This window comes from Cetorhinus maximus, chromosome 23 (genome assembly GCF_964194155.1).
Source record: "Cetorhinus maximus chromosome 23, sCetMax3.hap1.1, whole genome shotgun sequence".
Taxonomy (NCBI): domain Eukaryota; kingdom Metazoa; phylum Chordata; class Chondrichthyes; order Lamniformes; family Cetorhinidae; genus Cetorhinus; species Cetorhinus maximus.
The window spans coordinates 53,597,649-53,614,066 of NC_135901.1; the positions used below are offsets into that span (position 1 = coordinate 53,597,649).

General features: G+C 45.8%; 1 protein-coding gene and 1 pseudogene across 1 annotated transcript in view; both read left to right on the plus strand.

Moving 5' to 3' along the window:
* The first annotated feature begins 231 nt into the window (after nt 1-231).
* LOC144698561 (uncharacterized) overlaps nt 232-16,418 on the plus strand; it is a 134,149-nt gene continuing 117,962 nt past the window's right edge. The window contains exon 1 of the mRNA XM_078570493.1: nt 232-706. The gene's annotated coding sequence lies outside the window, so the exon portion shown is untranslated. The remainder of the gene's footprint in view (nt 707-16,418) is intronic.
* Nucleotides 4,760-12,139, plus strand: LOC144698042 (uncharacterized; annotated as a pseudogene).

Genomic DNA, 16,418 nt, shown 5'->3' on the forward strand with positions numbered 1-16,418 from the left:
CTGGAGAGAGACCATTCACCTGCTCTGACTTTGGGAAGAAATTCACTCAGTTATCTCACCTACTGACACACCAGCGAATTAACAATGGGGAGAGGCCATTCACCTGCTCAGAGTGTGGGAAGGGATTCACTCAGTCATCCCACCTACAGGCACACCAGCGAGTTCACAAGCGACTGCAAGGGTTGGATTCTGCTGTAATTGCTGCTGTTAATCACATTCAGGACTGAACTATGTTCATTCTGACATTTGGGATTTGTTTCTGCTGATGTTAATAATCCCTGTAACTGGGCTGGAGTTTAATATTCTGGATCTATAGTTAATTGTGTTCTCGGGGCTGCAGTGTCCCTTTAAGAACTGCTGTCGTTGATCTTTCCCCATAATTCAGGAACGCTCATCAGAAATTAGTTTACAACAAGATTCTGAACTTGTACTTCAATCTTAAATTGATCTTTGGTACGCATCCTTCAATTCATTTTAATGAGAGTTTCCACTGATTAACATCTCCAGTTAGAAAGCGCTGATTAATCCTTGCTGCCAAGTCTTACTGACTTGTACATTACTCACAGCGACACCTCCATTATCCATCAGAAAGTAGGAGGATGGGAATTGGTGGAGAATCGAGAGTTCCCAAATGTTACCCCTCCCGCCTGGTACAGAAATCCCCTCGGCACGGGAATGGAGACAAGTTCAATCCAAGTAACGGACTGTAAGAAATCACTGCCTAATGACCTTATAAAGCCTTCAGAAATTTATGGAATATTACAGAATCAGCTCACTCTCTCTCTTATGAAGAAAACTTCCATAGCAACTTGCTGGCTGACAAACACAGGACAGGCCTGTTATCTCTGCCAAGGACATGTCTCTAGCACAGGCCCTGAAACATGACACTTCTAACCCTGATATGATTGGAACTCATGATCCATCCGTAAACCAACTGCCTGTGTAAAGGTTAAAACAGTTTCTCGTGAGCACAGAGATATTGACGTGATCCACACTGGCTTCAGCCCAATACCCACACTCTGGCTCACACCAGTTAACCGTTCAGAGGAGACTGTCACCACCAGCTACAGAGACCAGCACTCACTATGCGTCATCCGTCCGTTTGTCCTCCGGACCGGTAAACCTTTCTCACCTGTCACGGGTCGTGTGTTTTCCTGTCTATTTAGCTTACACATCAGATTTAAACTGTTGCTTCTCAATAAACCACTTTAAAATCTCTTCTGAACTTGATCCCTTTTCGGGTCATCTGTGACTCATGGAGCTCAATCTTACAAGAGGTGTTAGGAGTAGAATCACAGTGATCAAGATCATAAACTTGAGAAGCAACAGTCTTAGTTAAACATGAATGAAGAAGTTCCTAAGTGAAGCCGGGAGTATACAATGGCATTGACACATTACAGGGAGTGACAGAAAGTCTCACAGAGAAAACAGGCGGGCCGAGGGTGAGAGATATCCTGGGGATTGGAGAAGAGTGTGACGGGATTACTAGTATATCCTTGACAGGATTTCTAAAGAGGGTCAGAAAGGACAAATTAAGTCGAACAAGGTCCAGAATCAGTTAGAAAATATCCACAAGGTGGATGAAGGTGAACAGAGCTGGAGAATCTTCAAAGTCCCTGCATGAACTTTTGTTTGATCCAGATGTATTTACGACATGTCAATAATTTAGAATTGTGTGAGATGATCAGCAGGTGGGGAGGATGAATCTCAGTTAATAATTATCATATTTTAGTGGAAAAGTTTTGACGTTTATTTTTGGTGGCAGCTCAAGGGTTTGTGTTGCTGATTCTGATAATTCTAGTAGCTTTAGTATGTTATCAATGGTTTGCCATCAAGAAATTAGGAAAACAGACTCAAAGCTTAGAGACAGTGAGGTTAGTCAGAAATCAGTTGTGAGAAGTCAATAAGGATATTCCCTTCTCAAGCTGGGGAAATCTGTAGGAAATCACTGTCTAATAACCTTATAAAATCTCCTGAAATGTATTGAATATTATAGGAATGGCTCTCCCTTCTCCACTGCCCCCCTCTGTCTCTGCTACATACTCCACTCCCAAGCCACCGCCTCCATCGCTCTCCCTGACAACTGTCTGAGGCTGGACCAGTCTGTTTATAGGAACAGTGGAGCAGGAGTAGTCCATTTCGTCCCATCGAACCTGTTCCACCATTCAATAAGTTGAATGTCTTTTCCCCACGTTATCCCCATATCCCTATAAGTAATTGCTCAACCTGCAATTCATTCATTTGTTACCTCTGGACTTAACTCTCCTTACAAACACCCAGCTGGCCTCCCACATTCAGCCTCCCTGTAATCCAGAACTCTGCTTACTCGCAGCAAGTCTTGTTCATCAATCACCCCTGTGCTCACCAACTTACAAAGACTCTGGTTTAAGGAGAATCTCAATTTTAAATTTTTCATCCTTGTTTTCAAATCCCTCCATGGTCTCTCCCTCCGTACTGCTGTAATCTTCTCCAGCCTCACAACCCTCTGAAATATCTATGCTTCTCTAACTTCGGCCTCTTCAGCATTCCTAATTTTAACTGCTCCATCTTTGGTGTCTCCCGCTTCAGCTGCCAAGGCTACCAGCTCTGGAATTTCCCACTTAAACCTCTCCACCTTTAAGATAATCCTTAAAACCTAATTCTTTGAGTAAACTTTTGTGCATCTGCCCTGATATCTCTTCATGTGGCTTAGTGTCAAATGTTGCTTTCTAACACTCCTGTGAAACACCTTGGAGTGTTCTATTACACAATAGAATTAATTAATTAATGTTTCAGGGCGGGCATTATGTGATGGCCAGTGTAAGCTCAGAAGTGGAAGAGAAATGGAATCTAGCACTGGAAAAACAGTTCTTGATTATGTAAGATACTGTGGGAAGTTAAAGCTAGTAAGCCAGCAGCACACGGTTGGGGGTTGGGCAGCGGTGGAAACCTCATTTAGACACAGTCGGAGATTTACCCGAATGGTTGAAGGGATGAGGAATTTTAGTTGTAAGGTTAGTTTGGAGAAACAGGAGTTGTTCTCCTTGGAGCAAAGTAGATTGATGGGAGATTTGATAGAGGTGTGCACATTTATGGTTGGTTTAAAAACTGATGTTCACATTATCTGATTGTAAAAGGATTACAGGCAGAAGGAAGAGTAAAATCCTAAACAGAGCTAAACTCTGATTGTTAGAGACAGAAGGAGTTAGAAAGTGGCAGGGCGGTATTCAGGGAGGGAAGAGGTGAAACAGAGAAATAGATGGAAATAGATTGAGATCTAAAGTAAAGGAATCACACCAGCCGCAGAGTCATGGAACCTCTCACAGATAACAGCATAGCAATTAAAGGTCCAAGTTGTAGGTGAATGGTCAGAACTATTCAGCTCTGAAACAATTTCTGTGTACAGTTTTAAACTCTCCTGCTGGAGCCTGCAGCTGTAAAAATATCAGAGGCACTGGAATCAGAAAAATCTCCCAGTTGAGGAAATACCTGGGGAGCGGGGTGATGTCACCATGTAATTGTCGATGTGTGATGATGTCACCGTGTTATTGTTGATGTGTGATGATGTCACAGACACAAACACAGAACATCTGGGTCTGTGCAAACCAGTGATCACCACATATTATGAAGGATGTCAGGGTCCTTGAGAGGGGGCAGAGGAGATTTACCAGAATGGATCGAGGGATGAGGGATTTTAGTTGTAAGGTTAGTTTGGAGAAACTGGGGTTGTTCTCCTTGGAGCAAAGTAGATTGATGGGAGATTTGATGGAGGTGTACACGTTTATGATTGGTTTAAAAACTGATGTTCATATCATCTGATTGTAAAAGGATTACAGGACACATTTAAGATTTGGGCCAAGATCTACAGTGGGGATGTGAGGAAGACATTTTACACAACGACCTTGGAACTCAATGCTTACACTTAACAGGCCGATAATCTCCGGGGTCTGCGCCTATAATAATTATTATATTATCATGTATTATAATTAATTAGTTATTATTTTTTAATTAACTATTATCTTCACCAAGCCAATGAAGCGCACATCCCGTGAACGAATTTTAAAAATCCCAGTAATGAACTAAGTGAACCTTCTCTGAAATGCCTCCAATTCTATCCCTCCTCAAAAGTATCCAATAACTATGTTATCACATGGTGCAAATGGTAGCAGATAGACCTCGATCTTTCGAATTCTCTCTCTATTTGCTAACAGAATATCCCCCTCCTCAAATTCAGATAAATATTAACTGAGACAAAAACAGAACATACTCCAAAATCCCAGCAGGTCTGGCAGAATCTGTGGAGATAGAAACAATTTTTCAGTTTGTGTTTCAGATTTCCAGCATCCGCAGTATTTTGCTTTTATCGAAAGATGAACTGAGACTCGGTTTCTAATGGCGGCCGGATTACCCACAGCCCCATGCGCCTCAGAAACCGCTCTATCTGCCGCGCGTTGTCCGGGTGGATTGCGCATGCTCGGAGTCTCCTGCTCTCTTTACTTGAGGTTGGTGCCGGAGAGAAGCCGGAAGCGGCGGTTCGTGAGAGTGGAGAATGTTCATTGGTTCAGATTCGGCTCTGGGGCCGCACTCGGGATTTGTAAACCCCGCCCCCCCGACACTGACCTCTCACCTGAAAGCTCACAATGCTCGGCTGATTGACGGCAGCTAGGGACCAATAGGAAGAGGGGGGTAGGACTGGAGGACCGAGCGGGAGCGGCTCGTCCTCCAGCCAATCGGACTGAATGAGGGGCGGGGCGGGGCTGGGGGGTGAAGCATGCGCAGTGTGAGTAATGGTGATGGGGAGACGCTTCTTTGTCGGGTCCTCAATGGGAAAGGGAGTCACCGGCGGGGCGGAGGGAGCGATGGATCCGGCGGGTGGACGGGGCGGCTCCGTAAACATGTTGTGTAAGTAAAAAAACCTGGAAAGGGAGTTCCCGGTCCCTGGGGGACCCTCCCGCCGTTTGCTCCGAGCGAGGCCGCCGCTTCCTCCCAGTGACAGACCCGGGCTGACGGAAAGAGGCCTTTCGGCCCATCGTGTCCCTGCCCGTCATCCATCCCCGATCTCCTCTCATCCCATTTCCCAGCACTTGGCCCGGAGCCCTGTCAGCTCAGGCGTTTCAAATGCTGATCGGAATACTTGTTAAATGTAGTGAGAGTTCCCGCCTCTCCCACCCCCTCAGGCAGTGAGTTCCAGATACCCCCCACCCTCTCAAATCCCCTCTAAACCTCCTGCCCCTTACCTTAAATCTGTGCCCCCTGGTTATTGATCCCTCTGCTAAGGGAAAAAGTTTCTTCCTGTCCACCCTATCTATGTCCTTCATAATTTTGTGCACCTCTATCATGTCCCCCCTCAGCCTTCTCTGCTCAAAGGAAATCAACCCCAGCCTATCTAATCTCTCTTCACAACTGAAACGCTCCAGCCCAGGCAACATCCTGGTGAATCTCCTCTGCACCCTCTCCAGCGCAATCACATCCTTCCTATAGTGTGGTGACCAGAACTGCACACAGTATTCCAGATGTGGCCTTACTAATGTTTTATACAGCGCTGTCATAACCTCCCTGCTCTTTTATTCAGTGCCTTGACAAATAAAGGCATGCCTTCTTAACCACCTTATCTACCTGTCCTGCTGCCTTCAAGGGTCTATGGACATGTACGCCAAGGTCCCTCTGATCCTCTGTACTTCCTAGAGTGCTACCATTCATTGTGTATTCCCTTGCCTTGTTAGTCCTTCCAAAATGCACCACCTCACACTTTTCAGGGTTAAATTCCATTTGCCACTGTTCTGCCCATCTGACCTGCCCGTCTATTTCGTCCTGTAGTCTAAGGTTTTCCTCCTCGCTATTTACCACACCACCAATTTTCATGTCATCTGCGAACTTACTGATCATACTTCCTACGTTTATGTCTAGATCATTAATGTACACTACAAAATGCAAGGGACCCAGCACCGAACCCTGCAGTACACCATTCGTCACAGCCTCCCAGTCACAATAACAACCTTTTACCATCACCCCCTGCCTCCTGACACTGAGCCAATTTTGGATCCGATTTTCCAAATTGCCCTGTGCCCATGGTCTCTAAACTTCTTGACCAGTCTCCCATGCGAGACCTTGTCAAAAGCCTTACTGAAGTCCATGTGGACTACATCAACTGGACTACCCTCATCTACACCCCTAGTCGTCTCCTCGAAAAATTCAATTAAATTTGTTAGACATGATCTCTCTCTGACAAAGCCATGCTGACTATCCTCGATTAATCCTTGCCTCTCCAAGTGGGGATTAATTCTGTCCCTCAGAATGTTTTCCAAAAGTTTCCCTACTACTGATGTTGGACTCATTGGCCCATAGTTCCCTGGTTTATCCCTACCACACTTCTTGAATAATGGTACCACATTAGCTGTGCTCCAGTCCCCTGGCATCTCTCCTGTGGCCACAGAGGATTTGAAAATTAATGCCAGGGCTCCTGCTCCCTTGTCTCCCACAGAAACCTGGGATACGTCTCATCTGGGCCTGCGGATTTATCCACTTTTAAGGCCACAATGGGACCCAGTCTCAGTTACTCTTTGTCCGAATCTGGGGAAGGGAAGGGGAGATTCTCTAAGCACAAGAATTGAAAAATAAGAAAGACCAAGTTCCAGCTTGTACCATTCATACCTTATGCTAACATAGTTATGGGGTAATCTTGAGGATGGATAGAATTGCATTGGAAGCATTTCAGAGAAGGTTCACTCAGTTGATTCCTGGATTGAAAGTGCTGGTTTTTAAAAAAAAATTCATTCACGGCATGTGGGGTTCGCTGGCTGGGCCACCATATATTGCCCATCACTAGTTGGACTTGAGAAGGTGGTGGTGAGCTGCCTTCTTGAACCGCTGCAGTCCATGTGGCGTTGGTACACCCACAGTGCTGTTAGGAAGGGAGTCCAGGATTTTGACCCAGTGACAATGAGGGAATGGCAATATATTTCCAAGTCAGGATGGTGAGTGACTTGCAGGTGAACTTCCAGGTGTTCCCATCTATCTGCTGCCCTTGTCCTTCTAGATGATAGTAGTCGTGGGTTTGGAAGGTGCTGTCAAAGGAGCCTTGGTGAATTCCTGCAATGCACCTTATAGATGGTACACGTTGCTGCTACTGTGCATCCGTGATGGAAGGAGTGAATGTTTGTGAAGCTGGTGCCAGTCAAGTGGGCTGCATTGTCCTGGATGGTGTCAAGCTTCTTGAGAGCTGTGGGAGCTGCACTCGTCCAGGCAAGTGGGGAGTATTCCATCACTCTCCTGACTTGTGCCTTGTAGATGGTAGACAGGCTTTGGGAAGTCAGGAGGTGAGTTACTTGTCACAGGATTCCTAGCCTCTGACCTGCTCTTGTAGCCACAGTATTTAAATGGCTAGTCCAATCCAACTTCTGGTCAATTGTAACCCCCAGGATGTTGATAGTGGGGATTCAGTGATGGGAATGTCGTTGTACGTCCAAGGGTGGTGGTTAGATGGTCATTGCCTGGCACTTGGGTGGCATTAATGTTACTTACCACTTGGCAGCCCAAGTTTGGATATTGTCCAGGTCTGGCTGCATTTGGACGTGGACTGTTTCAGTATCTGAGGAGTCGTGAATGGTGCTGAACATTGTGCAATCATTAGCGAGTATCCCCACTTCTGACCTTATGATGGAAGGAAGGTCATTAATGAAGCAGCTGAAGATGGTTGGGCCGAGGTCACTACCCTGAGGAACTTCTGCAGTGATGTGCTGGAACTGAGCTGATTGACCTCCAACAACCACAACCATCTTCCTTTGTGCTAGGTATGACTCCAACCAGTGGAGAGTTTTCCCCCTGATTCCCGTTGACTCCAGTTTTGCTAGGGTTCCTTGATGCCACACTCGGCCTTGATGTCAAGAGCAATCACTCTCACCTCACCTCAGGTGTTCAGCTCTTTTGTCCACGTTTGAACCAAGGCTGTAATGAGGTCAGGAGCTGAGTGGCCGTGGTGAAACCCAAACTGGGCGTCAGTGAGCAGGTTATTGCTAAGCAAATGCTGCTTGATAGCAATGTTGATGACCCCTTGCATTGCTTTACTGATGATCGAGAGTAGACGAATGTGGCGGTAATTGGACGGGATGTATTTGTCCTGCTTTTTGTGTACAGGATATACCTGGGCAATTTTCCACACAGCCGGGTAGGGTAGATGCCAGCGTTGTAGCTGTGCTGGAACAGCTTGGCTAGGCATGCGGCAGGTTCCGGTGCACAAGTCTTCAGTACTATTGCCGGAATATTGCCAGGGCCCATAACCTTTGCAGTACCCAGTGCCTTCAAGCCATTTCTTGATATCACGTGAAGTGAATCGAATTGGCCGAAGACTGGCATCTGTGAATCGATCATCCACTCGGCACTTCTGGCTGAAGATTGTAGCAAATGCTTCAGTCTTATCTTTTGCACTGATGTGCTGAGCTTCTCCATCATTGAGGATAGGTATATTTGTGGAGCCTGCTCCTCGAGTGAGTTGTTTAATTATCCACCACCATTCACGACTGGATCCGATCCGTTGGTGTGGGATCACTTAGCTCTGCCTATCACTTGCTGCTTATGCTGTTTGGCTTGCAAGTAGTCCTGTGTTGTAGCTTCACCAGGTTGACACCTCAGTTTTAGGTGTGCTTGATGCTGCTCTTGGCATGCCCTCCTGCACTCTTCATTGAACCAAAGTTGATCCTCTGGCTTGATGATAATGGTCGAGTGGGGGATATGCCAGGCCATGTGGTCACAGATTATGTTCGAGTACAATTCTGCTGCTACTGATGGCCCACAGCACCTATTGGATGCCCAGTTTTAAGTTGCTAGATCTGTTCGAAACCTATCTCATTTTGCACAGTGGTTGTGCCACACAGCACAATGGAGGATATCCTCAATGTGAAGGAGGGACTTCGTCTCCACAACGACTGTGCAGTGGTCACTCCTACTGATGCTGTCATGGACAGATGTATCTGTGACAGGCAGGTTGGGGAGGATGAGGTCAAGTATGTTTTTCCCTCTTGTTGGTTCCCTCACTGCCTATGTTATTTAGGACTCAGCCAGCTCGGTCAGTAGTGGTGCTACCGAGCCACTCTTGGTGATGGACATTGATGTCCCTCAGCCAGAGTACTTTCTGTGTCCTTTCCACCTTCAGTGCTTCCTCCAAGTAGTGTTCAACATGGAGGAGCACTGATTCATCAGCTGAGGGAGGGCAGTATGTGGCAATCAGCAGGAGGTTTCCTTGCCCATGTTTGACCTGATGCCGTGAGACTTCATCAGGTCCGGAGTCGATGCTGAGAACCCCCAGGCAACTCCCTCCCGACTGTATACCACTGTGCTGCCAACTCTGCTGTGTCTGTCCTGCCGGTGGGACAGGACATACCCAGGGATGGCGATGGTGGAGTCTGGGACATTATCTGTAAGATATGATTCCGTGAGGATGACTACGTTGGGCTGTTTTATGACTAGTCTGTGAGACAGCTCTTTCGGCACTCACCCCCAGATGTTAGTAAGGAGGACTTTGCAGGGTCCACAGGGGCTGAGATTTGCCGTTGTCGATGCTGGCTGGTCTGTCCAGTTTCATTCCTTTTTTGTGACTCAGTGGTGGTTTGATACAATTGAGTGTCTCACTTGGCCATTTCAGAGTCAACCACATTGCTGTGGCTCTGCAGTCACATCTAGGCCAGACCAGGTAAGGACAACAGATTTCCTTCCCTAAAGGGCATTAGCGAACCAGATGGGATTTTACAACAATAGTTTCATGGTCATCATTAGACTTTGAATTAGGTTTTTATTAAATTCAAATTCCAACATCTGCTGTGGGATTCGAACCTGGGCCTCTGGATTATTCGTGTAGTGACAATGCCATTAATCCATCACCTCCTCCCTACTGGGGGTGATGTGCAGCAGTGTGCACGTGTGTCTGCCATCCTTTTAGGGGAAATGTGCAGCAGTTGTGATCAAATCTGGAGCAATTAAAATTTCAAGTCAGGATTATGGAATTTGAGGAAGTGAAGATATCTCAGAGGGTTGTGAGGCTGGAGCAGAGTACAGAGATAGGGAGGGGTGAGACCATGGAGGAATTTGAAAGGATCAGAAGTTTATAATTTAGGTTCTCCTTAGCCCCAACCCTTTGTAGGTCAGTGAGCACAGGGGTGATGGGTGAACAAGACTTGGTGCGAGTAAGCGCACGGGCAGCACAGTTTTGGATGACCTCAAGATTACAGGGAGGTTGAATGTGGGAGACCAGCCGGGAGTGCGTTGGAATAGTTAAGTCTCGAGGTAACAAAGGAATGGATGAGAGTTTCAGCAGCAGATGAGCTGAGACTGGGCTGGAGTCGGGCGATGTTACTGAGGTGGAAATAGGTGGTCTTGGTGATGATGTGGATATGTGGTTGGAAGCTCATCTTGGGGTGAAATATTTCACCATGTTTGTGAACAGTCTGGTTCAGTCTCAGACAGTTGTCAGGGAGCGGGATGGAGCTGGTGCCTAGGGAGTGGAGTTTGTAGCGGGGACTGAGGACAATGGCTTCAATCTGCCCAATATTTAAATGCAGGAAATTTCTGCTCATTTAGTACTGGATGTCAGACAAGTCAGGATGGTGTGTGACTTGGAGGGGAAATTGGAGGTGATGATGTTCACATACACCTGCTACCCTGGTCCTTCTAGGTGGAGGAGGTTGAGGGTTTGGGAAATTCTGTCAAAGTTCTGGTCGAGTTCCAGATATATAAAATCCCTCTGCTTTACCTGGTACCTCTTCCATCTCTATCTCTCTCCTTCTCTCTTCCCATAGAAGCCAGGGTTTTGCTTATACCCAGACTGGGTGGCAGGTTCCCTTCCCTGAAGGACATTAGTGAACAAGTTGGGTTTTTATGACAATCCATCAGCTTTAACAGTCCCTTTTCCCTGTGCCGGCCCCACAAATTACCTGATTCATTCAGCTCAATTTCACAACCTGCCTTTGTGTTTTTGTGGGTTCTCTCTCACTCCCTTTTTTCTGTTTTAAATCAATTCCACAGGGTGTTAGAAGGCGAGGATTTGCAGTCGGGAAACTCAATCCAAACATCACATCAGGATCTGATGCAGTCGCCCAATTTATCGTAACCTGAATGTCGTTGGATTTTGAACATGGAAGGAAAAAGCACCATTCACAGTGGGGAGAAACCGTACACGTGTTCTGTGTGTGGACGAGGCTTCAGCCGATCATCTGGCCTGTCAGAACATAAATGCAGTTACAATGGGGAGAAACCATGGAAATGTGGAGACTGTGGAAAAGGGTTCAATTACCCATCTGACCTGGAGAGACATCGGCGCAGTCACACTGGGGAGAGACCGTTCACCTGCCCTGAGTGTGGGAAGGGATTCACTACCTCCTCCCACCTGCTGACACACCAGCGAGTTCACACTGGGGAGAGACCGTTCACCTGCCCTGAGTGTGTGAAGGGATTCATTGATTCATCCAACCTGCGGAATCACCTGGAAATTCACACTAGCTAGAGGCTGTTCACCTGCTCCGATTGTGGAAAGAGATTCATTCAGTCATCCCACTTGCTGAAACATCAGCGAACTCACAGTGGGGAGAGTCCTTTTAAATGTCCAGACTGCGGGAAGTGCTGTAAAAGCTCCAGAGACCTGATGTCCCATCAGCGAGTTCACACTGACGAGAGACCTTTTAAATGCTCAGACTGTGGGAAGTGTTTTAAAAGTTCTGGGGAAGTGATGTTCCACCAACGTGTTCACACTGATGAGAGACCATTCAGGTGTTCTCACTGTGGGGTTGGGTTCAGGCGATCATCTAACCTCACTGTACACCAGCGAGTTCACACTGGGGAGAGGCCGTTCACCTGTTCTGAGTGTGGGAAGAGATTCACTCAGTCATTCCATCTGCTGACACACCAGCGCGTTCACACGGGGGAGAAACCGTTCACCTGCTCCGAGTGTGGGAAGGGATTTACTCAGTCATCCTACCTGCTGACACATCAGCGAGTTCACACTGGGGAGAGGCCGTTCACCTGCTCCGAGTGTGGGAAGGGATTCGCTATCTCATCCACCCTGCTGAGGCACCAGCGAATTCACACTGGAGAGAGACCATTCACGTGCTCCAAATGTGGGAAGGGATTCACTCAGTCATCCCACCTGCTGACACACCAGCGAGTTCACCAGTAACTACAGTGATTGGATTTTACTGTCAATCACATCCAGGACTGAATCATGTTCACTGGGGTCTGTTTCTGCAGATAATAAACTCAAGCCCAGTTATCGGGGTTAATATTGTGATTATAAGTCAAATAACTCAGCTCTGTATCAAACGTACTGTATTAAACATATTAATTAAGAGCAGGAGTAGGCCATTACACCCCTTGAGCCTGCTAAGCCAGTCAATAAGATCGTGGCTGATCTGATTGTGGCTTCAACTCCACAAGGAGCCGATCCCCGATAACATTTACTCCCTTAGCAGTAACTGGAAAGTGCTGTGTAAGCAGGCTAAGTTCTTGTTTTCTTGCAGTTTAGACAGGGTAAATTCACTCTCTGTTGTGAGAGCTGAGTAGTTAATTCGCTAATTGGTTGAATCTGGTTATTCTAGCCCCTGTTTAGTTGGCTATAAATACAGGCCTCTTCAGAGCAGCTAAGGCAAACGAATGCATACTTGGAGTTTGGTGAGAGGGGGAGTTTGGTGAAGTGGAGGGAGGAGATGTTCATTTCCTTTTTTTATGTTTCTCACACTGTTGGAATTGGTTCTTGCTCTACCACAGGGAAAGTTTGGTGAGTAACTGGTGTGTGGTTAAGGCCTATTCTATTCTTAAGGTTTAAAATAGTATTCAAATTGGAGGTAAAGTTAATAAATATATTAGAAAGCATTATAAATAGGTGATTAATATAATTGAGTAATTATTTAAAACACATTAAGGATGGCAGGACAGGTGATGTGTCAATCACAGAATCACAGAATTATTACAGCACAGAAGCCACAGATGCTACAAACCTTCCTCAAGCCCTAAAAATATCCATTGGCCATTACCCTCTGTTTCCTATTACTCATCCAATTTTGTATCCACGTTGCCACTGTCCCTTTTATTCCACGAGCAATTAGTTTTCTTACAAGTCTGTTGTGTGGCACTGTATCAACTGCCTTTTGACAGTCCATACGCACCACATCAACAGCATACCTCATCAGCCCTCTCTGTTACCTCTTCAAAAAACTCCAGCAAGTTAGTTAAACATGATTTCCCCTTTTGAAATCCATGCTGGCTCTGCCTCATCAACCCACATTTTTCTATGTGACTGCTAATTCTATCCCATATAATTATCTCTAGAAGCTTCCCAACCACTGAAGTTAAACTGATTGGTCTGTAATTGCTGGGCTTATCCTTACAACCTTTTTTGAATAAATGCATAATGTTTGCTACTCTCCAGTCCGCTGGAACCTCCTCTGAGCCTAGGGAAGACTGAAAGATTATGACCAATACCCTTGTAATTTCCACTCTTACTTCCTTCAATATCTTTGGTTGCATCTCATCCGGTCCCAGTGCCTTCACAACCTTAAGTACTGACAGTTTATCCAACACTTCCTCCTTATCAATTTTGAATCATTTTAGTGACAAAGTTTCCTCCTCTATCACCGTGGCCTTGATAGCATCTGCTTCCTTCGTAAAGACAGATGCAAAGTGTTCATTTAACTCCTCAGCCATGCCTATTGCCTCCCTGTGCAAATCCCCTTTTTAGTCCCTGATCAGTCCTATTTTCCTTTGACCATCCTCTTACTATTTTTGTCTCAGTAGGAGACTTTGGGATTCCTCTTTGTCTTGGCTACCAGTCTTCTCTCATAATCCCTCTTTGTTTCTCTTATTTGCTTTCTCAGCTCCCCTCTGAACCTTCTGTATTCAGCTTTGTTCTCTTTTGTATTTTTTACATGACACCTGTCATAAGCACACTTTTTCTACTTAATCTTGATTTCTATCTCCTTTTTCATCCAGTCAGCTCTAGATTTGTTTTCCGTACCTTTCCCTTTGGAGGAATTATACCTTGACTGTGCATGAACCATTTCTTCTTTGAAGGTAGCCCATTGTTCAGCTGCAGTTTTTCCCACCAACCTTTGGTTCTAGTCTATCCAACCCAGCACCGTTCTTGCCCCATTGAAGTCTGCTCTCCCCCAGTTAATAATTCCTACTCTGAATTGCACATTGTCCTTTTCTAACATCATCCTAAATCTTACTATACAATGATCACTGTCTCCTAAATGTTCCCCCAATGACACTTGATCCACTTGGCCCACCTCATTTCCAAGAATCAGGCCCACCTCATTTCCAAGAATCAGGCCCAACAGTGCATCCTTTCTTGTTGCACTGGACACACACTGCTGTAGAAAATTCTCCTGAACACACTCTAGGAAATCTTGGTCCTCTCCACCCTTGACACGACCATTGTCCCAGTCTACATTCAGGTAATTAAAGTCCCCCATTATAATTACTCTGTGATGTCTGCATCTCTAATTTCCCTGATGATTTGTTCCTCTGCATGCTTCCCAGTGGTCTATCGACACCAAAGAGTGTAATTGCACCTTATTTGTTCCTTAGCTCTAGCCAAATTGATTCTGCCCTTGAACCCTCTGGGACATCCTCTTTCTCCAGCATTGCAACGCTCTCCTTAACCAATACTGCCAGCCTTCCACCTTTTCTTCCTTTTCTATCTTTTCTGAACATCTTTTACCTGGGAATATTTAACACCCTGTCCTGCCCTTCCTTGAGGCAGGTTTCTGTTATCGCCACAACATCATATTTCCACATGGCAATCTGCGCTTGTAACTCCCCAATCTTATTTACTATATTCCATGCATTCACATACATGCACACTAACCCTGATTTAGTCGTTATGACTTTCTCCCTCAGTCCGACTCCAACTATTAACTGTTGATTCTATTTTCTCGTGCTATCGGTCTCTCCCCGTATTTTGTGCACCCTGGTATTCCTCTCTAATGCTCTCTCCTGGTTCCCACACCCCTGCCTAGTTAGTTTAAAGCCCCCGCCCCAATGGCACTAGCAAAACACCCTGCAACAAACTCAGTCCCGGCTCTGTCCACGTGCAACCCGTCTGGCTTGTACAAGTGCCATTTTCACCAGAGCCAGTCCCAGTGTCCCAGGAATCTAAAGCCCTCCCTCCTGCATCATCTTTCCAGCCACACATTCATCTGTCTTATCCTCCTATTTCTGTACTTACTTGCACGTGGCACTGGGAATAATCCAGAGATGACTACATTTGAAGTCCTGCTTGTTAGTTTTTGACCTAATTTTCTACCCTCCATAAACTGAGTTCATCCAAAACTGCTGCCCGTGTCTTAACTCATGGCAAGTACCAATCCTCTATCTCCCACGTACTTGCTGACCCATTTTGGCTCCGAGTCAAGAAATGTCTTTATTTTAAAATTCTCATCCTTGTGTTCAAATCCCTACATGCCCTCACCCTCCCTATCTCTGTGACCTTCTCAAACCCCATGATATCTCTGCTCCTCTAATTCTGGCCCCTTGTACATTCCCAATCAGAATGGCTCCACCATTGGTGACCGTGGTTTCAGTTACAAAGGTCCCAAGCTCTCGAATTCCCTCCCTAAACCTCTCCGCCTCGATCTCACTTTCCTCCTTCAAGACCCTTCTTAAAACCTACCTCTTTGACCAAGTTTTTGGTCATCTGACCTAATCTCTCCTTATGTGGGTCAGTGTCATATTTTGTTACATAATTCTCCTGTGCGATGTTTATGTTGAACTGCTATATAAATATAAGTTGTTGTTGTAGTAGTCCATACATAGAAAGAGACAAACTCCTCTTGTATATTTCACCCTGATATTTTTTTCTCTGGAACATTTTATTATGAAGCTACACAACTGATGTGAATTAAATTTGTGATGGTAAAAATATATTCACCCCGTCAGGGAACTGAACTGCGTTGACCCACACAGAGGAACACACAACAGACATATACAGTGACAGAGTCCTAAGGAGAGACAAACAGCCAGAAAACAAGGATGTCACCAACCTGGCCAATTATTGTTCCATTTCAGACTGCAAATTTAATGAACGTTTGGGATGACTGGAAATAAGAAACACTGGGAATTTGGATGGTTTTTATTCCGTTTAACTGATAATTAATTCTGCGATTGGTTATAATCAGGAATGATGAGAAGAGGAGTTGACAGGTTTCCAACCTGCGTGAGGAGAACCCACTGGATTTCAAACCCATCGCCTTAACCACTTGACCACAACTATTTGGGAAGGATGATAGAATGGATACGGAGTGTTACAGAGAAAAACGGTATTCGGTCAATCCAGTCTGTGCCCTTCCCCCACCCTTTCCTGGTCACCTGTAATTTACTGTCTCTGTCTCTCCTCATTCTCCCAACCAGAATGAAACACTGCACAGCTCAGCTGCCCCTTGCCCACATGAAGAACTTTC